The sequence below is a fragment of the Mustela putorius genome, unplaced genomic scaffold (assembly GCF_011764305.1).
Source record: "Mustela putorius furo isolate JIRA1106 unplaced genomic scaffold, ASM1176430v1.1 tig00003890_pilon_pilon_pilon, whole genome shotgun sequence".
In the NCBI taxonomy this organism is placed as follows: domain Eukaryota; kingdom Metazoa; phylum Chordata; class Mammalia; order Carnivora; family Mustelidae; genus Mustela; species Mustela putorius.
Genome location: NW_025422039.1, coordinates 1,555,576 through 1,579,607, shown reverse-complemented (window position 1 = coordinate 1,579,607; position 24,032 = coordinate 1,555,576). Strand labels below are relative to the sequence as shown.

General features: G+C 52.4%; 1 protein-coding gene across 1 annotated transcript in view; it reads left to right on the top strand.

Annotated features, from left to right (window-relative positions):
• LOC123388169 overlaps positions 1 to 24,032 on the top strand; it is a 47,578-nt gene that overhangs the window by 1,516 nt on the left and 22,030 nt on the right. Inside the window, exons 2-3 of the mRNA XM_045067376.1 lie at positions 502 to 631; positions 2,133 to 2,203. The gene's annotated coding sequence lies outside the window, so the exon portion shown is untranslated. The remainder of the gene's footprint in view (positions 1 to 501; positions 632 to 2,132; positions 2,204 to 24,032) is intronic.

The window sequence follows — 24,032 nt, the reverse complement described above, 5'->3', positions numbered from 1 at the left end:
CAGCCATCTAGCTGAGTCCCTAGGCGGTCCCTTCCTCAACACTGCCGAGCGGCTGGGCAGCATCCCATACTCCCCTAGGTCCCAGGTGCTCCTTGGACTCAATCACTTGGGACACCGTGGCGGCACACTAACGTCTAGGCCGGAGGGCAAGGAAGCGGGCACAGAGGGTTCTGGGGAACACTCTCGGGTAGGTGTGGCTGCTCAATGGCTGTGACTGAGGCCATCACGCGTGCTCACGGCACTCTGTTGCATTTCTGTCCTGTCTCTGCTCCATACAAGCCGTTGCCCACAGAACCTGTGGGTGTGGGAGGGGGCTGAATTCAGAGCACAGCACATGGTGACCTCTTCCTAAGTCCCACCTGGAGGGAGGAATGCCTGATGGGCACCTGGCCAGTAGGGGCAGGAGACGGATGGACAAGAAGGAAGGGATGTCCAATCCCCCTATGGGCTCCTGACGACAAGGTGCCGACACTGTTCTCTATTTCTGTGCATCTCCCAAAGATCTGTGGGGAGTGTCTCCTCGAGGATGTGGAGACGCCCCCACCCACGCTCCTCCCTCCACGAGGACCCAAGAAGAGAGTCCGGTTCTCCTTCCATGATGAGGTGTACATCATCAAGGACACCAAGGAAGGTACCTTGGGGATTGAATCATTACGTAGATTGGAGACGCATTCTGTCATTCACTAGCACATACATAACCGAAGCCTTTAAAACTGCTGAGACACATTGTCCTCTGATTTCACTGGTAGCCATTTCCCTCTATGCCGTCCGTCCATCCCCTTTTAAGTCCACAAGTCACGATGAGATCCTCATTCAAACTGGACCCAAGGGGCACAGGAAAAAAGTGTCTACTAGCTGAAGGAATAGATCTTAGGTCGTTCTGGAACACACAGGTCCCTACAGGTCTCCCCAGGAAACATGGTTCTGAGATGTGTAGGAAGGAAGAGACTATGTTTTCCGCTGAACAGAAAAATGGGCCAGAATACGACAGGAGGTTTCACGATGCCCCCCCTTCACTTCCGCCCATTAGCCACATCTTACATGGGTGTGCTACGTATCTTCAAAGGAACAAAACGACCTCGCCACATTTGGGGAACTCAAGTACCCAGTACATTCCATGTGGTTACCGTTCTACAAATGGGGCCAATGCTTTCGGTGACGTCTTCTCATTCTGTAAACACAGAAATCTGTACACTAATGTCTCACACAGCGGGGTTCCCAATAGCCCCAGACAGGCACTGCCCCCAAATCCATCACGGGAGGAAAGAACACATTCAATGGCATCCATACACATCATGGAGTGCAATTCAGGCGCAAGAAGAAACAAAGGTTTCCAATATTTTACGAAACAGATGGGCCCTGGAAACCTAACACGCATTTTGAAAGCAAGCACACAAGGAAAGAGGTACATTACACGATCCCAGGCTTGGAGGACACTCCAGTAGGGACATTCGGAGACCCAGAAAGTGGAAGGGACGGTGCAGGGAGGAAACGGGGAGGGCCGGTCATGTCGTCACGGGTACAGAGGTGCCAGGAGATAGGATGGCAACGTTCTCCCCGTAGATGGCAGTGCGGTCTACAAAGCATCACGGATGTCAGCAGTGTCACCGAACGGACGCGTACTAACAAAATACAACCGTCCCCAGTACTTAGATTCCATCAACGAAAAACCCACTACTCCAAGGCACGATAGAGGAGCGATAGGGTCACACAGAAGAGGTGCAGGGGAGACAGCGGAACAGGCCCCATGACCAGCTGAAGAAGTGGCAAGCTGGCTTGGCTTCACAATGGGCAGGAAGGCTCAGGGGACTGCGCCCTGAAACCCAGGGTGCCTTGAGTGTTTCCCAGACAGGCGCTGAGAGTTCCCACTGATGACATCCCCTCCGTTAGAAAGCCAAGACCCCATTTCCCTTTCCCATCCTGCTCCCCTCCTCTGTGTTTTGTGTACAGCACTGTGTACTGTCTCCACCACTGGGTCCAACACTTTTGGCCCACTGGCAAGTTAGGCCTTGCTTGGTCACCCTTCACGTCCATTCCCTATGGCCCCGCATCCACATCCAGCAGACTTAACTCCCCGAGTCATTCCTGAGTAGCGCAGCCAATGTCCTGACAGCTCCTCTCTGTTTTCCTAGACCGGGTGGAGGGACAGTCCAAGGACCTTCCTAGGGGCTGGAAAAAGGAAGGTCCCCCAACTCTCCCTGAGGTAAGCTCACCTCTCTTTCTCAGAGACATAAATGGTGCTTCCTTGATTGCTTCCATCAGTGGAGTTTGATGAACATCGGGCACTTTACCTCCCAGGGGAAGGGGGCAGCAGCCTCCCCTCATAGAAGAATGCTGGGTCTGACCTCTTACGCACAGTGGACCCAAAAAGGGTGATGACACAGGACAGCCTCAGTTACAAACTCCATGGGATCAAACACCTTCTTCAGCAGAAAAGGTTTCTCCTTGAAAGAGAACGTTCTGTCTGTTGATCAGAATGGACTTCGGAGATTGAATGATGCTCCAGCATCATTCAAACGGTCCTCCTGAACTCGGGTGGGGGGACATGGACTCAACCACGGGACCTCATTCAATTAACTGCCTGAAGTCCTCCCCAAACCAAAGAGCTGGCCCAACAAGACAGGATGCTGGGATCCTCACTGTGTTTCCTTTTCCCCAATCGCAGGTAGACACTGGGAGCAAGGACAGCTGTACGTATTTAAGAGCATTGGGCTCTCGGAGGAAATCTAGAGTACAAAGAACCATGCCCCCTGATTCTGGGTTCCAACAAGGAACGGGGGTTGGGGGATACTGACCGAGACTGTCCGGTGAGGCACAGTCACCACGTCGAACAGGAGCTGGAAGAACTCGTACATAGGGAAGGGCTAATCTGTGTGCACGTGGGATGAAGGCCCTGTGTGCGTGGGGGGGTGCAGGTGTGTGTGTATGTGTCCCCATGAGTTATGCTTGGGAACATGATTGTGTGCCTTTCCCAGGAGATCTTTCTCACACTTCCACCACAATCACAGTGTCCCCCTTCCAAAACTCTCTCATCACCCTGGCACACTTTACATACTCCTTCCCCTACTCCCCGCAGCTGTACCTGGAGGACATTTCCCTCTGATTTCCTGGGAAGGGCATGGTGCGGAGATGAAGGGACCAAACCCTTGACCTCCTACTTGGAAAGCCAAGATTGGAGCTCAGGTTCCAATCTGAAAGTTGCTCTGGCCTACCCACCTGTGTTAGTCCCTCAGCCAGGGGTCATGATGTACCATGGGTGCTAGCTAGCAAAGGGCCATAAGCATCTGTGCACACAGCCAAATACCTAGATTCTATGATGGTCCCCCACAGGACCCAACATGACACAGTGGCTTTCATGGACACAGAAGCCAGGGCAAGCTTAGAAGCCCACGTTAAAGATTACAGCCTGGTCCCTGGAGTCAAGTGCACAGAGAAAAGCCACATCCTCGTGCTCAAGCCCACATGGATGGAAAGCGTGTGGACCCGTGGAGGACAGAACAGGGCAACATCAGTCATAGCCGGTCTCAGTGTGTACACACGACCGACCAATGGCAGAAAAGCATCACGGAGGGAACTGACTGTACTTGATAAGATTTCCCTAAGCCTCAGGAAGGTTCAGATTCTCTAAGCACACACTCAAACACCACTGGCCAATAGGAAGTCAAGGTCAAGCTTGGGTGGAAGCTTTGGACGCAACATCCCCGGAGCAAATCTCCTGCAAAGCAGGCCGACAGCCTATCAACACACAGTCCAACAAGACTCCTCTGTGTAAGCAACTTTCCACTGGTCAGAACACCTGGGAGGGTTCGGACAGCCACTGTCTTCAGGGGAAACACGCACATACAGACACACACACGGGACAGCTCAAGAACAGTGGAAGGAATCTATCACACTCATCGATGGTGCCGGCTGTTTACGGAAGCTACGATGTCCGTGCTCTCCAGTGTTGCACATGGCATTTTCTGAAGACAAAGAAAGGATGAGTGAAGCAAACTACTAGGCTCCTTTCCTGAGGGTTGAATGCAGCCTGGCAAGTGAGGCTGCTTTTTATGCCGTGCAAAATTTTACAGAGATGTGATGCATATAGTCGCAGCAGGTGGGGATCTTGGGCCCAGAGCTGATGTCCAAAGCAGCAGCGTGGGACGCCTTAGTGGCACGTCAGTCAGGAGAGGTTATGAGACTCGGTCCTCACACAGAAGCCAGCTTAGGCTTCCCATGTACTGGACTGGCTATTTGGCTTTGATCAGGCTCACTTTAGCTAGAAAGACAAGAACCCTCTTCGCATTTCCTCCCTGCTCCTCTCCCGTCCCTTCCCCTCTGCACCAAGGACAGGTGCACCAAGGCCCGGCAGCAGTGCGGCCCGTACCTCCTACGCTCCCGCACGCACACACTACCCTCCTGTCCTCATCCATCCAAAATCCCCGCCTACTTCCTGAGCAGCCTCACCAGTGTCCTCATGGTGCCTCTGTATCCTCCTAGCTCCCCGCGATGACCTGATGGAAGAGCTACTACACACTTTGAGGGCTGAGGAGGAAACTCCGACTCTCCCTCAGGTAAACTCATTGTTCCTCAACTTTTTATTTATTTAAAAGAAAGTCAAGAGAAAAAAGAGAAAAAAAAGAGAAAAAAAAAAACAGACCGAAAAAAAAAAAAAAAGAAAGTGCGCACGAGAGAGCGAGAGACAAACAGCAGGGGGAGTAGCAGCAGGGGGAGTAGAGGGAGAAGAAGCAGGCTCCCCTTTCAAGCAGGGTGCCCAATGTGGGCCTCCATCCCAGGACCCTAGGATCAGGTCCTGAGCTGAAGGCAGAAGCTTCAATGTATGAGCCGTTTGGTCACCTCGCTAAAGTCATTTTGTGCTTCTGAGGGACAGCCAGTGTTTGATTTCTCTTTCCATGAACATCTGAGCATGGACATGCCAGAGGGGAGAGACAACGTCCTTGGTGCTGAGAGCCTGCCATGTGTTTATACCATTAAGGGACAGCGGATTGAGACGGGCACTGAGAAAACATCACACCATCATTGCTTAGGCAATGGATGGTTGTGAGCATTTTCCACCAGGTCATTCTGTCTATGGGAAATGGCTTTGGAATGAGTTGCTGAAGAAAATAGACGGGGGAGTTTTGACATAACAAGGTGGAGCCTTTTCGGGAGGTCATTTCCTCCTCCTCTGGATCATAGACTCAATGACCGCATCCCATCTAGCTTGCTTACGACACACACCAAGGGCACAGAGATATGTGCACACGGTGTGCACAGGGTGCTGGGATTCTCACTGGGTTTCCCTTTCTCCAGCTGCAGGAGGCGGTCACCGGATATGGCCCATATGCCTATTCCCCCATCACTCCCTTTAGGGAGACAGATGTAGCTGAAGATCAAGGTAGGGCTTTCTCTCTTCCTTTGGTCTGGAGAGTTACCCCCTTCTGAGTTCCTCCCGGGAACGGAAGCTGGGGCGGACTGAACAAACGGAGTGTCCTGCAGAAAACCAGGACCCTGTGCTACAGTCCCTGCAAACCAGTAGGTCATTTGGGCGGTGTGCTTGGTGCGTCGGAGGGTTGGGGCTTGTTTTCGCGTGGGTCGATGCGACAGGACCGGGCATGTGGGTGTGTGGACTCCGTCGAGTTTCACCAGAAGACATCTCCCACTGAATAGACTTGACGGCACGGGTCAAAGTTTCAAAGCCAAACCTCCTTCATCCCCGCTGCACACACCCCCCTAGGACACCACATTCCTCCCTGACCCCAGCTCCACCTGGAGGGTTGCTCAGGATTCCCTTTCCTCAGACAGGGATGGGGAGAAAGGAAGGGGCCCACATCTGTCCTAGCTCGGGACGTTTCTAAGACAGGGTCAAAACACAAAGGAATCAGAAGCTACTTTAGTCGACCCAGACATCACCACCAGCCTTACAAAAACGCTCCCATCTTGAATGCACAGAGGGAAGGCTCACTGGCAAATGGCAATAGCCAGGAAAGCTTCATCATTAGCTCGGGGCCTGATCCGACTTCCTGACAATCTGCTACATGGCCAGGTTAGAGAGTGCCCTTCTCTCGCCTGGCCTCCGCTCTCTCTCGTGAACTTGCCGGGTCCTGACTGGGGGAGGTGGGTCCCGGGATACTGGGTCCCGCGGACTCCAAGGACACACCCACATGTCACAGGAAAGGAAGACTGGGAAGAATCAGCACTTTGTGGATGGGGACTCTGTTGGAATGGTCAGATGTCAGTACGTAGAAATCCTGGGTCTTTGGTTTTCCTGACCCTACATGACTCAGGGACAAATAGAAACCTCTAGGGTACTTGTGCTTGCATTGAATGCAACCCTGCCACACAGTGTCCTTCTGCAGAAATACAATCTCCTAGTAGAGGTGAGAGATAGGTGGGAGCGGCCACGAATCGGTCTTGACAATGACCACGACACAGTCGCTGGTTGGAAGAGCTTGCCCGTCAGTACAACGGACCGTGTGTCTTCGTGTTTACCCACTTTCGGCTTGAAGAGGTCACCCTGATTCCATTCCCTGTAGCTCGAGTTCAGAGTCAGTATTTCTCCCTCCGTTCCTGCTCCTTGCCCTGACCTCTCTCGATGCAGCAGCAGCTTGCTCAGTCCATACCCACGCCATACACTCCCGGGCACGCCCACCCCAAGCGAAACTCCCTGAGCTCTTCCTACCAAGCCCCACTATTGGACTGACCATTCTGTGGATCTCTCCCTAGCTTGGCTGGATGGACAGGCGGGTGAACGTTCAACAGGAACGACAGAGGAAGACGCCCCGTTTTACACCAGAGTGGTACGCTGGCCTTTCTTTGGGGGAGACACAAAATTCTTCTGGCCTTTTAAATCAAGGTTACATAAAAAAAATCTCAGCATGCACAATTGAAAGGGTAGGGAGAAGTTTGAGAGAGAATCTGTTACCAAATGCTACCTAACCCCAAAGGCTTGCAGGGGGCTGGGACAACCACAGCATGATCACCTACCATCTGGAGGAGAGGGAGCTTTAGTACGGGTAGCAGCTATTCCTCCTTGGCACCTATTTTGTCCAGTGGGACCCGGAACGTGGGACCTCTAGGAAGACTGGGCACATCTGTGGAGAACTCATTTTGCTCTTGTCATACTTTGGGGCTCACGGGCCTCTAGCACACTTCCCCATCTGGCTTCCTCTGGTGCCCCAGGGAACAAAAGAGCCATGCAAACAGGACAAAGCCTGATTTGATGTTCATACTGTTTTCTATTCTGAAATCACAGGTGCCCCTGCTGGAAGGGGATGGCGGTAAGTATTCTGTACTCTAGAGTCACTGACTTGTTTGCAACAACCTGGAAAAGGGCCAAGGTCGGGGCTTCGTCGCAGCCACGATGAGAACCACCCTGATTCCAGGTCTGGCAGGACTGAGAAGAAGGGTCAGGGTAACAGAAAGGGATTTTCTGGGGAAAGACCCGTGGCTTCATGGCCCTGTCCCCGGAAACTACTGCGCTGCTCTTAGGTGGTGCAGGTTTGGGGGCAGGCAGTAGGTGTGCCTTGGAGATGGACTATTTCACAGCTACTCCAGGCCCTGTAGCTCCAACAGGAGGCAGAGTTTCTATTCACATCCCTGCTCCTCTCCAGGACCTTTCGTCCTCCATCCAGGAAGGGCCCACTGCAGCTCAGTCCATACTGATGAGCTCCCCACCTCCACACACATGTCCACACGTGCACGCCAAGCAAAGCTCCCCGAGCGATTCCCAAAGAGTCCCGTACGGGTCCCGACATTCTCTGTGTGTATCCACCCAGATCCCCTGGCTAGCCTGTACGATGACCTTGACGTGGACAGCACAGAGGGAGAGGTCCCATTGTTCACCAAGGTGGTAAGTCAGCCTTCCTTCAGGTGAGGTACAGCATCCCTTATTTCCCTGATACTCGCAATCAGATCCGAACATCTCGGCATGTACAATGTCCTTGGTGGAGAGATTCTTGAGAGAGCGACTCTTAGCCAGGGACACCCCATTCCAAAGACCCTGCAGGAAACAGCAGGTTCGGTTACCGTCCACAGGGTCCTGAGCTTTTTCACGGGTGATAATGACACTGCCGTGCCACCTAATGGACCCAGGGCATGCGACCTCTAGGTGGATTCCATATCACTGCCCATGACCCTGCCCATCACCATGAGACCAAAAGAGCTGTGCACACAGGACAAGGCAGGACTTGATGTTCATCATGTTTTCTTTTCTATAATTGCAGGTGGCCCGGCTGGAAAGGGAGCTTAGTGGTAAGTATGCTGTCCTCTAGAGTCACTCATTGCTTTTGAGCAACCTGGACAATGGGCAAGGTGGGGCTTCCTTGCAGGGTCCATCTTGAGAGCCACCCACAATCCAGATCCTGTTGCAACAAGACTAAGGGTCATGTTCCGGGCCGAGAACCCAGGCCTCGTGACCCTGGCCCCGGAAGCTACCGTGCTGCTCTTAGGTGCTGTAGGATCGGGTGCTGGGCACATGGTCTGTTTCCATGGGAATCCATGTGCTGTGATTCTCAGGGTTTCTGTGTGTGTGTCAGGTGGGTGAATGCTGCGTTCTCGAACATGTCTGTTCCCCTCAAAATGGCGATTAATGGTGCCCACGTTCTCAGGGACGTTTCCCATCACTGTCACGTCAGGAACGTGACATGGAAAAACTCTTCAACACCTACAATTGAAAGAGGTGTTCTTTCCTTGCAAAAACACATCAATTCCCCCAGAAAACAAACCCCGTCGCTAACTAGGAAGGGCGAGACTGTGCCCCAAAGACACAAGTGTGTCCCTGTTACTGAGTCAGTGTCCATGGGGCTCTCCCGCCAAGGTAGGTCTCAGGCAAGAATGGTCACAGCACCTCCCTCTTGACACTGCACTCACACACACACATCTCTGCATCAGAGGCCCCACGATGCGTCTTCCCAACCTCATCGCAAGCATTGAGTGCTGGGACACAGTTCCTCCCTTCTGCGGGTGGCATCCGGGGCAGCCACATGCAAAAGCCCGTTCGGGGATGACCCGCACAAAGGGGTAGTGGCCAGGGAACAGATGGGGCCAATTCACTCCGTGTTTCTCCATGGAGAATTACCATTTTCCTGCAGATACTGTGTCTAAGAATGCAACTGGCCTTCTCCCAGGGAAACCCCACACTCACCACTGGTCCTTGCTGGGGCACTTGGAGGTGGGCCCAAAAGGTGTCCTATCCAAGGGGGAATGAGGTGGTCTTCAGGGACTGAGCATCACTGGCGGCACCTGGGCCCCCTCCATGCAGGAACGAAGGGTGCTCTGTGCATCGCAAGGTGGCCAAAAAGAACCTCAAACCTCAACAGGGGTGACAGGACAATCACCACCCATTTTGCTGGCCATCTGTCCATGCAAGAGGGCCTTGTTAGATTCGGAAGGTTTGGGCCAATAGACAACTCAAGGGGATTCAGTGCCTGGGAATGGAAACAGAGCCAAATCAGGGTTTCAGGATTCTTTGGCAGCCAACAAGACTTTCTCTCATGAGAAACATGTATTGGAAACAGAATCTGATTTTCCAACATCTCTTTTTCTCTCTCGCACGCGCGAGATCCACGGGAGTGCCTTTCGCTGCTGTCCGAGGACACTCAACGGGCTTTTCCAGGGTAGTTGCACCAGTCTGCATTCCACAAATTGCATACAAAGTCTCCAATTTTCTGCCTCCTTCCAACATGGGTACTGGGTTTGAATTCCTGGTTTGGGTCCTCGCTACCCTAACTACAATGCCACAGCTCGGCGTCCTTTGTATTCGCATTGCCCTCACTATGCCTTATGCTGAGCATCTTTTCGTACGACGTCTGTCTGACTGACCGAGTTATTTGTTCCCTTTGCAGCACAGACTATTCCAGTCTTTTTCTCAATTCTTTCATTTGGTGAAATCACAGTGTTCTTTTGTTTGGTTGGTTGTCTTTGTTGTTCTTCCTTTATGTCAGTGAACACACCTTTTCTGAAATAAGGATTGCCAAGGGTGTCTCCAATCTGTGGGCTGCCTTTTCACTCTGTTCGCTGTTTCAGAAGAGGATGCTTTTTCTGGGTGGTCCTCTTGGGAAGCATCGTGATGCCAACATGAGCGCATTTCCAGGGGCATTTATCTTCGGCTCCCAGGTGCCCCTGACTCTTTGTATGCCAGCACCCTCCTGTTGGCTCAGGGGAGTCATCAGAGGTATTGGAAGGTCAGCTTCTAGAGACCCACCACCGACTTCTTCATCTTCAGAAACGTCGTGGCTCGTTGTGTTCCTTTATGGTTCCCTTATCTATTCTAGCAGCTTCTCTGTCCTGAGAGCAGCACATTGTATGCTTTAGATCCGTGCTGCATGGAATCCGTTCCCCACTTATTCTAGGAACTGGGGCTTCACCTTAATCTCTTCGGGTCCAAAGACCACCAGCAGCGCCTGGTGGGTGTGTGTGAGCCCGGGAAAGTCTTCCCTTGATCAACATCCCTGTCAGGCCAGCCACTGATGCCCGATCAATACGCGGGAGAGCAGGCCTCCTCTCTCGCTCCTGGTTGGTGTCTAGTGCTGCTGAGTGATCCAGGAATGAGTCTGTCTAGTATCCATCGTACACAGTCATTTCTTATCTCAGTGCAGTACACAGAAATCATCAAGGGAACGAAAACGTCCAGTTGCTCACTCCCACTAGCCACACATCAAGAGTCCCATAACAACTGGAGTTTCCGATGGTTGCGCTGGGAGGGGACAGCGGTCATGGGCATGCAGAACTGACACTGAGGTGGCTGCTGCAGCATCCTGGTCTCATTAGAAGGCATGAGACTCCAATCCCCGTCTCCTCCAAGGGCTCCGGCTCCGCCAGCCCCGTGAACCTCTGAAAGCACAGCAGAAGAGTCAGGCAGATGCTGCACGGCCCAGAGACATCTCAACGCACTTGGGATGAAGGGGTGAGGCGGTTTCTCTCCTAATGGCATTGCTCCTCTTTCAGTTCTTACAGATCTACTGGTAGAGAGCATCGAGGACTACTCCTTCAGTGAGGACGAAGTCTCTTCAGGTAGGGAACGGCACCAAGGAGGGGAACACTGGGACATGGCTCCCGGAACATGGGGTTGCCCCTGCCGCTCCGGAGAATGAAGAAGGTGGGTCAAAAACCACCAAGGAAAGCGATGCTCTGGCACAGGCATGATTTGCTCATGTCACGGTTTCGGGATGAAAAGAACAGACGAGGTGTCCACGGGCCTTTAGTGTAGGCTGGGTTTGTCATCACCACTCGACTCCTTGCGTGGCTCCTTGTAGGATCTTTCCCATCAAAGCTGCTCGTGCCTCCCTTGGCCGCTGCCACATGTCAAAGCTTGGCCTCTTTGCTCATGGCCTTTCGGGAATGGTGCACAAGAGATTCTGCATCTTTCTTGGCACGGGCCCAGACCTGGCCATGCTCAGGACTTGGCGGCCCCAACCGCACTCTCCTGGGCAAGAGACACTACGCAACACTCCGTTCTGGTCTGAGCCAGGAGGTGTAAGACAGGTCTAAATTCTCTCCCTCATAACCTCCACTACCAAACCATCCTGGTTCTCTCCAAGCTGCTGTACTTCAAGGGGACGCCCAGAGCTGCAGAAGGGAAAGCGTACTTCTCCTGGGTTCACTACACAGGTTCCCGAAAATCGGAGCTTCTGCCAGCCTTCACACCCCAGCTGAGTCTGACCTGGGGATGTGTTCCCAAGGGTGGGACGCCCCCATGCAGCTGCCCTGGAGAACCCCTGTCGTGGACCACGGTCCCCTGGGCCTGTGTGAAGGGGCTGCTGGACCTGCTTCACACACTTGCTGCCCCGGGTCCACTCTACCTCTCACCAGCTGGCATCGAGGCATAGCACAGAGCCTCTTGGGAGCAGGGCCAGAGAGTCACGGTTCCTCTCACAAACCCACCTCGCCGCTCACAGCCCTGGCCATGCTCCCCACTCCCTAGGCATGCCCACACGGCAAACGTTCCTCAGGCCTGCCCAGGGCCCTACACACACCCCAACCCCGTCCATTCCCGGCAAGCCTCAGCAGGAGCACTGGCAGGAATCCTGTGTTTCAGTAACCACACCGATGGATGCTTTCCAGAGCTGCCCTGAACAGCTGAGGGCGCCTGCACAATTTCCCATGCTCCCGTCTCCATTCAACCTCTCTAACACTTAGGGAAACAGAGGGCGTTGCGTTCCCTGAAACACGTCCCTGGGAAGGTCATCCCAGTCCCTGGGCAGACATGGGCTGTGGGGAGGAGGTGGGCCATCTCTCCCGGCATTTCCCCAGCAATCCCAGGCCCATGACAGCTGCTCCCAGCACAGACATTGATTCCGGGGGACCCAGGATATCTCCTCTCTTTCATGGTTGCCCCCTCCTGGACAACAATAGGACTGGTGGAGCTTGGCAGGGGGAAGGACATGGAGCATCTCTAGGGGAGGAGGTAGAAAAGGACGAGGAGGAAGACAGAGAGCAGGGAAGGACAAGTACAAGGACAGAGGAAGACAAAGTCCCGCAGGCAGTCTTAGGGACAGTGACAGCCTCCAGGGGGGAAAGGATCACACAGCCGGGCTTCCAGGTCTTGGAGGAGAATCGGAGGTGGGAAGAGCAGGTGGGCAACCGAAGACCCCCCTGTACCCGGCGGAAATCAAGCGACCAAGGCCAAGGAGGACTCAGAGCTAGGGACACACCCCACTGAGGGCAGAGCCCAGCATCCCCAGAGCAGTGGGTCGCCAGCTGCACTAACTCCCCTTTGTCCTCTCTCATGGCCAACCCCAACATCCTCGCTGCTCTCTGACCCGGAGAAGGATTCCACAGACGCCGATTCCGTCGGAAGGAGCCACCCTGCGCCTGTAATGCACTTCCACCTCCATCTCTTGGGCTTTCTCTCTCCTCTGTCCATAAGCGCCTCCTCCCAGCGCTTCCCCTTTCCCTCCTTTGACGATGCCCACCCTGGAGGCCCTCGTCTCCGGCAGGCACTCAGGCTTTGCATCGGAACTGCTGCATGAAATCTCCGGGGAGCCCTCCTCACCCCTTTCCTACCATCACCCTGACCCCTCACTGCTGACTCTGGGAGCAGCCCCAGACAGCAGAGCAGAGAGGAGGGCTGGGAGTCGGCAGGGCACGGCTCACCCGGCTGGAGGGCCCTCGGGAAGGGAGGCTGGGTGTGAGTATCCCGACTTGGTTCTCTGAAGCCGGGGAGTCTGTGCTCATGCCCACTTCTGCTCTTGCTCTTAGCTCTCAAGAAGCTTCCCTTCTGTGGACATGGCGCAAACGACAAGGGAAGCAGAAGAAGAGGAGGACTCGGGAACAGGGTGAGTCAGGCAGGAAAAGGGGCCGGTGAACATGGACACACCTTTTCTCTCGTTGCCCCGTCCCTGTTGTGGGTACCTCAGCAAACAGCACAAAACCCGGGGTGCTGCCCTAGCCTCTGACCACAAAGAGGAGAGGAGAGGAAGGGCCCAGTCCCTGCAGGCACTAGGAAGACCTGAGAACATCCCACGGGGAACCTCCACCTAATCCAGGCAACTCCCTGTGGTGGTTGGGCACTGTCGTCCAGGAGCTGCTGATCTTGGAGGGAGGGCCCTGGCTACCTGGAGGGACAGGACCCCAGGCAGCCTAGGCACAGTGACCTTCTGGCAAAGGGCTCCACGCCCCCCATTGAGCCCCTCCCTCTGCACGACACAAGCCTTGCCCTCCCACCCTGCAAAAGTCAGCAGATGGTTTACTCCCAGACGACACTACTCGCGAAGAGACAGTGGTGAGGTGGCCTCATCTCCCACTTCAGGCACGTGAGAAATGAGCAAACAAGACAGGCCCCCGGGCTCACAGGAGCAGGACAGCTCACCCCTCCCAGCGCTGCATCCCTGTGGGTGGGGAGTCAGGCCCGTTCTCCAGCTGAGTCATGTCCGCCGGCCACTCCCATACGATCTAACCAACACTTCCAGTCCCCTGAGCCTCCAAGATGCCTCGTGGGAGGTAGTGGGTCCCCTCATGGCACCATTTTGCTTTGTGAGTTTCATACTCTAGAGACTCACCTCGATCCCTCAGTCAGCAGGGGAGATTCACCAGGGAAAGGCCACCCTGCTTGCTCCCACCTCACCCAACACCTGCCCACAGCTCGTAGACTGTGCGAACTCACTTCTCGTGGGAGTCGGGAGCACGTGGTCTCTGCCACGCCACCTGCAACACTCGTGTGGGCAAAGGCTCCCTCCACAGGAAGGGCACGTCCAGGGCTCTCAGAGAGGCCAGGGAAGGGACAGCCCAGCAGGAGGAGGAGGACCCTGCCGTCATGGAGAAGGACGCTCAGGGAAGGGCCTGAGGGACCCTGGCTGTGAAGCCTTCATTCAGCCCCAGGGGGCCCATGGGAAATTCCTCTTTCTTCAGGTCATGCATGGGTCCTGCAGGGAAACCTCCACCTCAACACCTCAGAAGACATATTTCCCCCAAACCCCACAGGCCTCTGGTAAGACATGGCCCAAACCACACGCCACTCACTATCTCACACCACTCCACCCGTTGTCTCCACAGCTGCGCCACAGGACAGTATGCCCACCACCCCGAGGCACCAAAGGCTCCTGGGGTGCTCCGACAAAGGGAGCAAGGAGGGCCCTGGGGCCCCACTTGCGGCTCCGATTTGGGCCCGGAGGAGGATTCGGCGTGAACACACAGGGAAACACGCCTGCAGGAACGGCTCTCTTACGCCTGACCTCCGTAGGCCAAAGAGAAGACTTCTGGGCAGCCCACCAGAGGACGGCACTGGAGGCCCGAGGACGAGACAAGAGGACCCTCTGAGTCGGCCGCCACACCCAGAGCTGGCTGCCCGGGACCTGCCGATGACGGACACTTGGAGCACGAGGCAACCACCTGGGCCCACAACAATCCATTGTGTGGGGAGACTGGGCCGACCTGGGGCTGGGCCCACCTGGGACTGGGATGGAGAGCAGCCTTCCCGTCATCTCCCCTGTCTGCTGCAGGGGCTGCTCCTCCTCCCGCTGTCCCCGGCAGACCCCGGCAACCCTGCAGAGCATGACACAATGCAGGACGAAGCGGCACTGCCCGGGTCCCTTGATCACCCTGGGATCGACTCGAGGGGCAGCAGCCCTACCCCTGCTGGATTCCCCAAGGGTGCCCCACTGGAACCGCCCCTGTCGCTTCGACGCACAGGACCGTGACCAATGCTGGGCTCAACACTGGCAGCGGCCCCACAAAACGGGCCCCGCTCAGCCTGTGTGTTTGGCAGCAGCAAGAGGTTTAGGGAGGAGAGGCTCTCCCCTGCACTCAGCGGCCTCTTCCTTTTACAACTCAGACAGCAGAGGCCTCCCCCAGCTGGGCCTACCCCACCTGACCAGGAACGACCCACGCGGAGGGACAGCTCTACGCCCCTATTCAGCAGGAAGAAGCTACAGAAGATGAGACAGTCCTCCTTCAACAACCTTAACCACGCAATGTTCCGCCCTGGTCAGGGGCACACGAGGAGGGAGGAGAAGGCTAGCTGAGCACCAAGCAGGAGCTGGCACGCCACACCGCCCCCCCAACCTGGGATACGGGGGACATCCCTCAGGCGCTCTGACTGCCCTCAAGCTGAGGAAAGGAAAAAAAAAAAAAAAACAGATTCTCCACAGATGGCAAGCCCGGAGTCTCCCTCGGTTTTTGTAAAAGTCCTCGTGATTCTGTAGGAAGAGGCCCGCTTAATGAGAGCCTAGCGACCTGCCAGAGGCCCGGATCTCCGTTTCCTGAAGCCCTGACATCTCTCTCCCCTCCACGACACTGAGGGAGCCTGAGGCCGAAGGAAATGTCCGTAGGACACAGTTTCTTTTCAAACCTGCAGTCCCTTGAGAAGGACCTGTGAGAGGAGGAAGGTAACATTCCTCCAGGAAGCTCCGCACCATCTTTCAACTCATGTCTTCCTAGCAGGAAAAACCACCTTCCCTTCACAAGAGCAAAGCCAACTGTATCCTCGGTGTCCTCTGTCCTCCTGCCACGTTCTTGCAAAATCTCCCTTTTGCCTGACCTCCCCCAATGCCATCCCAGAGAGTCAGCCTCCTGTCACGACCCCAGCAAGCAGCCCTTTCTATCCAAGGGTCATATCCCTGTGCTTTAATAAAAATCACCTCCTGCCAGCAAAGCCGTCTCAAGACTTCTTTCTTGACCATCGGCCTTGAATGCTAACCTCTTTCCTACATCAGTCCTGTCTCTTGTAGGGCTCCTGTGGAAACAACCCTGCAACACGGGCCCATTTCTGTCAACCCTTCCGACTCCATCCACCTCACCCACTGCACATTCTGTGTCCTCCGAGGACAGGACCCTTCTGTGGTTCTTGCACTCAAACCCTCACATGGCCCCTCTCTCAGTCCTCGACGTGGTTGACATTGCCCTTCTGAAACTCCCCAGCATCCCTCCCTCACTCTCTTTGTCTCGCAGGTTTATCTGGTCCATAGGTCCTCATCACCAACACCCTACAACTGGTTTCTGCTCCTAAGTAAAGGACTCCATTGCTTTCCTTTGTCATCAAGCTCAAATCTTAACTCTCAGATGTTTGTCTCACAACTTTCAAAATTCTTCTTTCCCCTAATGCCTCTCTACCAGTTTCTCTTCTCCCTTTTTCAAGCCGCCCTCCCTCCCTCCCTCCCTTCCTTCCTTCCTTCCCCTGCATGATCTTTTCATTGTTTGTATTCCTTCCTCCCTCCCCCTCTTTCCTTTTCTCCTTCTGTTCTGTTAGTCCCCACACAGTACTTCAGTACTTTTTCACCTAGTGTTCCGGGACTCACTTTTTGTGTACAAGACCCAGGAGCTCACGGCAATTCATTCCCTATTATAAAGGATGAGGGAGACCCACACGAGGGCATCTCAAAGGTCGGCTTCTCTGTAAGTCAACGGGAAGCTTCAGGGTCATGAACCCTGGCCTTCCACACTAGAGCTGGACACGGGCTACGCTAAGCATTCCCCACAATCCCCTGTCATCCAAGACCCTGAGCATACGGGCTGTCCCACCAGAGACCTGAAGAATTTCATTTCTCGGCTGAAATGGGCCTCGAGCCAAGCCGCCGCCCGAGTGTCTGGAAAAGTCACTGGCTTCAGCACATAGTCTTTGAAACGGAAACATCAAAAATTTAATCAGCAGTTGACGTGGGTATGAGGCTACCATGTAGAAAGATCTAAATGAATTCCGGAAAGGAACAAGGCACGCGACTACAAGTGGCCTACAGGGGTAGACGCAGAGACCATGCCTGAAGGGAGTGCCTGGAACGCGTTCCTTGAGTCAAGAAGGGAGGAACGTGCGGGAGCGATCCAGCCACAGCCCCTCGTGTTCTGGCCACTAGCAGAGGGTTCACACTGCACAGGAACCCGGGCAATGCTGGAGCACAGCACGGAGAGGTCTCACGTGCCTCACTCACTCCAGGTGTGCTGTGTCCTGGGAAGACAAGCCTTGTATTTGCTGACAACGTGGAAGAGCCTTCAGCCATGGGTCCCTGGTGCCAGGGACATCAGAGCTCGTTCATCCTGGATCGCAGCACACCCATCTCTCCAGTGTGGGAGAGCCTTTAGTCGGGGGGCTAAACCTCGGGAGGCATGAGAGAACTCACCCTTCCGAGGAACAGAGACATGATACACATGGGGGGAACAACTCCAGGGCAGTGCTCACCTCTGTACACAGTAAGACCACTGGAGATGCCCCTCACGGATGGAAAGAAGGTGGGAGACCCTTGCTTCAGAGAGCTCTGCTCTTCTTCCTGCCCAGGAACTCACACGGGGTAGAAGCCATGTGCTGGGATTGCTGCACAAGAGCTCACAGCAACATACATCCCTTCCAGGCCATGGGCACGTTCCCACAGACAGAAACCGGTGGAATGTCATCTTCAGGGGAAAGCATTTAGGCCAGCCACACCCTTAGCCAGCATCCGAGGATCCACATCGGCGGCAACCCCGACAAATGCGGTCAATGTGGAAGAGCCGTTGGATACAGCTCTCACATTTGGAGACACCAGACAACTCAGAGCAGAGAAACCTGTGTCTGTCACCACTGGAGCCCCGCCTGTACCCAGAGCACCGCGCCCACCTTGCTCACCGCCACAGAAATCACACAGTACAAACCCTTGTCTCCCGTCACTGAGGCAGAGCCTTCACCCAGAAGTGGGCCCTTTCCCAACACCAGAGAACTCAAATGGGGAGAGCCACTAGCGCGGTATCCTGGTGGAAGAAGCTTCAGGTGGGGTTCATGCCTGAGGCTCCCGCTACCATCTCAGAGTGTGCTTCACCCCTCACACGGAAGTGAAGGTGCAGACACCCCTGGGACGCCCTGCATCATGGCTGTGGCTGAATGCCGAGGACATCCCATATGGGAATCCCATTCCTCACGGAGCCAACCCAGGAAGGACCTGAGAGGATTCGCACACAGGAAAATCCTCCCGGTCTGATGAGCAAAGGAATGGGCTCAGCTATCCCTTCTTCCCTAGCCAGCAATGACACCCTCACACCGAGGAATCACTGATCCCAACACAACGAAGGGAAATTCTTCCCTAGGCACTCCCATCAGAGAATCACTGGGCAACTACCTCCTAAGGAATTCCTCGGGGTGACTCTGAGATACAAACTCAGACACTGCAAACACATATAACAGGGCCCCGTTCTGAGGGATGCGGAATGCGCTATTCCAGTAACCAAGAGCTAGAAATCAAGCACATCTGCTCTGATCCAGGAGTACTTCCATAAAGGCCAGTCTCACCAAACAGGCGGCGTCTCACAACCGTGCACAATATGCCAAGTAAGAACAGGGGGTTTCTCCTTCAGGAGCTCTCACAACAGACACAGGTACTGTCCCTTGGTAGGAAGTGGGATCACGGGAAGTAACACTGCCTGGGATCCATGAGAACATCAAGTCGAGGGTGAACTCAGAGTCTCAGAACACAAGGTGATAGAAGTATGTTCACAAAAACATGAACCTATCAATGTATATAGATCGCAAGGATGAATGGCCACAAGATTCAAAAAACACATGGTTTGTGATCTACCTCTCATGTGTCCTTAATTCTACTAATATTGTCCTCACAAAGCGCAAAGGATTTAAAAAATAATTGCATGCTTAGAAATATATCTACTTCACTTATTGGAGATCGACAGAGCTAGTGAGGGAGCAAGAACAGCCGGGGTCCGGCAGCGAAGAAGAGGGAGAAGGGTGCCCAATCCAGGGCTTGATCCCCCAGGATCCAGGGATCCTGACCTCAGCCAAGGGCAGATGCTTACCCAACTGTGCCACCCGGGGGCTGGCAAATTAATTTCATCTTTTACAAAGATGCTCTTCTGGAAGACAGGGCACCAAAACCTCCACAGTTCAGCATCAGGCAGTGAGGGCTTCCTCCCTGTCTATGAGAACACGGAAGCCAAAGGTTTTTCTCCACCACCAAGAAGAGCTACATATCTCTGGGCCTGAGAGGGTGTACAACAACTGCAGATGTGGAAATGCTCCCCGATTCGGTAGATTTTGAACAGGAAGGCGTTCTTACAGTCCCTTCCATAAAGACAAAGCCTGTCCAGGAATGCCTGCGAAGTTCTTTCAGTTAAGGGACCAGCTTTTGGCTTTGGGTCAGGTTAAGATGTCAGGGTTATGGGACTGAGCCCCGTGTCAGGCTATGGAAGGCATGTGGAGCCTGCTGAAGGGTCACTCTCATCCCCTGCAACACCCACTCCTGTGAAAAAAAAAAAAAAAAAAAAGAAAAAAAAGAAAAGAAAAGAAAAAAAAAAGAGGAGAGAGAGAAAGAACATGTGCGGAAGTCCACTCAGACATCCATTTGTAAAGATGCCTGGGATTCGTTGCTCTAGATGAATGGCCCAATAAAGCAAGTGTGGGCAGAAAGTTGATCATCAAGAGAATATCTATTTATAAGGTCAGGCTGCAATAACTCAGGACTCCTCTAAAAGGGGCAACCTGGAGTTCAGAAGTCTTGTGTGGGGCAGGGACTTGCAGAACCTTCTCCACATGTGCCACTAAGTCATCTTCCCCAAGCAGCCGACTCTAGACATTCTGGTTAACGGTACATCTCCATGTTAATCGATAAGAAGAGGCTCTATTTGCCTCCGGAAGAAAGACAGAAGCCGGCAAGAAAGACACCCAAGTCAAGGCCTGAACCTCAACCCTGGTGGGAGGTTCAGAACCAAGACAACTTACCACTGCGATGCACGTGCACCAGGGAGATGACAGTGGTCACACTCCTGGACGTGCTGCACTTCCACCTGCACTGAAGAGACAGAGGCCAGACGCTTTGGATGCTGCCCAGCAGGCCACGTCCCCTGAGCCTCGAAGCACCACCTGTAAAAACAAGGAGAGCATTCAGTCGAGGTCTCAGGACCCGCACGTGGGGAGACACAGAGTCACCCATGACGGAAGCAGGCCCCTCCGTCCCAGCAGGGAGTGCAGGTTCAAGGAGGCCAAAACAACAGGGCCCCGCCATCTGTCAAAGTCTTAGCATTGCTGCTGGAAGGCCTTCCCCTAAAGCATGCTTGGCGAATTGCCTGCCAGGAGTTCCATGAGGCTGATAAGGGCCTCTGGTCTTTCCTTGCTAAGACATGCCTCTCATGGGCCCTGGTACTCAACAAGAAAAAAAAAAAAAAAAAAAAAAACAAAAACGACTGACTACCTTCCCCTTCCACAACACCCTTGCACTTCAGGGTCGTGGCTATGGCAGAGTTCACACTGTGCACATTTTTTCCCTTTGGTTATATTATAGTCTCTCTCACTGCAAAACCTGAAATGGACCCCCATTTTTTTTTTAAGGACATTCAAAATTACAGCATGGCCTAGAACTTCAAGATCAAGTTTATGCTGGTGTCTCCAACTTTATTTCATGCCATTGCTCACTGTGTTTGTCGTGATAGAAACACACTAGCCATCTTGCTATTGACTGAATGAGTCCAGGTGCTCCTGACCAGGAAGTTCCTGCCTCTCTCAGCAATGCTCTCCTCACAGATCTTTGCTGTCAAGACATTCCATATAATTTAGGTCCTTTCCAGATACAATCTTGAAGAGAATACCCCTGGCCACTTGGCTGAAACAGTCTGCTTATCCCCAATACCCTCTATCACTATCATCTCATCTTCTGGTCTTTAAAACCCTTCACAGCATTTAGCATGACCTGAAATTATAGGATTAATTTATTTGCATCCTTTCTTCCTCTGTGGTCCTTATCTCTACACCTCCCTCCTGAATGTAAGCCCAGCAAAGGGAGAGTCCTTGACTTTCTTGTTCATTGATGTATATCCTGAGCTTTTAGAAGGGCATCAGTTTAATGCTGGTTAAAAGTATCAATTTCCCAGGGGTGCCTGGGTGGCTCAGTGGGTTAAAGCCTCTGCCTTTGGCTAGGGTCCTGGGATCGAACCCGCATCGGGCTCTCTGCTCAGCAGGGAGCCTGTTTCCTCCTCTCTCTCTGCCTGACTCTCTGCCTACTTGTGATCTCTATCTGTCAAATAAATAAAATCTTAAAAAAAGTATAAACTTCCCAGATACCTATTTTAGCAAGGCCCTGTGCATTTATATCTTGCCTCTTCTGATGCTCACAAATATTGTGACAAAGGTCTTATTATCCAAATTTACAATGAGGAAACAAAGGCTCATAGAGATTAAGTGACTCGTCTAAGCCAGTAAGTGGCTTAGCAAGAATTTGTGGGCTAGCAGTAGTAATTTTAAAGTAGGCTTCAGAATAAAAAAGTTCTACCAGAAATAGAGACATCATCATAAAGGGGTCAAGGGCTCGAGAGGACATAAATATCCAAGTATTTATACACTTAATAATTCTTAAAATTGATAACACGAAAACCAATAGAACTGAAAGGAGAAGTAAACACAAAATTGTAGCTACAGAGTTCAACACTGCTTCTCACTGTATCACTGACAAAGCTCTTAGGAATTTTACCCCCAAACCCATTTTTCCGTTAGCCCTGTGATTTTCAGTACACTATTTTACATGGAGCAGTGATTCTTTTTTAGGAAAACACACATCATGTTATAAAAGAAGTCACCGTATTTGTATACCTTCTCTCCTCTCCGTTTGTTTTTAGCCTCCTCTTATCTATATAGATACATACCCTTTCTGTGTTGCCTAGATTTGCAACTCATACAATCTGTCACCTAGTTCCCACATTTGTTCTCAGTTCTTTGTGGGGGGGGGGTGTCAGGGTGGCACAGTCGGCTGACTGACTCTTGGATTCAGCTCTGGTCGTGATCTCGGGGTTGGGGGTAGAGTCCCTCGTCGGGCTCCAATATCAACACAGAGTCTGCTTGTTTCTCTGTCTCCCTAACATGTTCACTCTCTCTCTTTCTCAAACAGGTAAGACTTGAAGGGGGGAAAAAAAAACTAAAAAGCAAAATAAAATTAGTTCTTCAGTTAAAGTCAGAGTCTACTACCAGCCGTTTTACCATGCTTCTTTATGTCACTCCCTGGTTACCTGATACTCATTCTCTAACAGAGCCTTCCAGGAACAAAGATCCTAGAGTTCTTGTCCATTCAGAAAAGACTTGCTGTCTTTGTTGAAGAGTATCTTCTTAACTGGGTGTAATACTCTCAATGTGACACCTTGAGGATTTTGTAGAAACTGCTCTTGCTGACTCTGAGCTACAGATTTTACTATGGAAAAGTCTGAGGCTATTTGGACTTTCTCTTATATTGGCCGGTTGTCAAAATAACTGTTTTTGAAATCTAGTCCCTTTATCAGAATATATCCTAATGTTGCTAAGGACTGGCTCTTTTACACAGATTCAATCACAAATATGTCCCCCCACAAAAAGTATTCTTGAAATATTTTAAACATTTGTTCTATTTCTTTTCCTTTCTGTTTTTGGGAAGGAATTCTATGTATGGTATGTATGTGAACTCTCTTTTTAATGTAATCTTCTAATTTTATTTCATTTTCTTCTGGCTTACATCTATCCTTTCTTTCTGAACAAATTTTTTTTAAAGATTTTAATTATTCATTTGAGAGAGAGAGAGGCACAGCGAGAGAGGGAACACAAGCAGGGGGAATTGGAGAGGGAGAAGCAGGCCTCCTGCCAAGCAGGGAACCCAATGAGGGGCTCGAACCCAGGACCCTGGTATCATGACCTGAGCTGAAGGCAGACACTTAATGACTGAACCACCTGGACGGGCCCTGAACAGATTTTTGCCAGTATGTATTCATCCTTGGGGTTCTTCCAATTTGCTTTCTTTACTGTAATTATATTTTCTGTTCTCTTTTCTCAGTTTGACACCCTGCCATGTGTTTGCTATTCCCTTATTAATATCTTTCTTAAATACCTGTACCACAGAGATAATTAATCCAATTAGTTCACCCTTTGGAAACTCATGATTTAGTACTTGGTCACATAATTTACCTACTTTATGACTACTTTGATCAGATGACAATTCTATCACCAACTAGCTTTCTTCCCAATACTTTTCACCCCCTTTTTCTTATAATCGTTTTGCATTCATTTGTGCTGGTTCCTTTTCCATTACTTGGGCTAAAAGGATGTGAGCTTTTCAAGGAAGACCACACTGCAAAAGGTTTACTTGGGAGATGGAACAGAGTCATCCCTTAGGCTAGAGGGGTAATTCATTATGAACAAGTGTTCTGCACATGTGTTGGTCTCAGTTTACAGATCAACCAGGATGTGCCCTCCTTCCTCGTTGGAACAGCCTCCACAACAGCTTGCTCTCTTGCTCATCACAGAGTCAATCACTGACTGCAGCTCCAAACTGAGGAAAACCAAGTGTTGGGCTCATTGCACAGAAACAGGCCCAGAGGCCGAACTGGGCCCATGGAGGCTCCGACTTCCCCAGCATCTGCCTAGGCCAACTGTCTGATGCAATCCAGGAAAGAAAGGTAGTTAAAACTCTACAGAACAGTTTCATCTGAGAGAGAGGAACAAGACAAAAGAGAACATCCTTTCCCCTTCCACCTTTCTGACCAGCTGCTCTGGCACACAGTGGTTCACACTGAGACTCGGAACATATCCTGCTAGTCTGAGCAATCACATGTGCTAATTACGAAGCTACAGTCAACGAGGTAATCACCCCCCTGAGCATTCCCCTCCTCCTAACCAGCCTTACCGACCCCCTTGC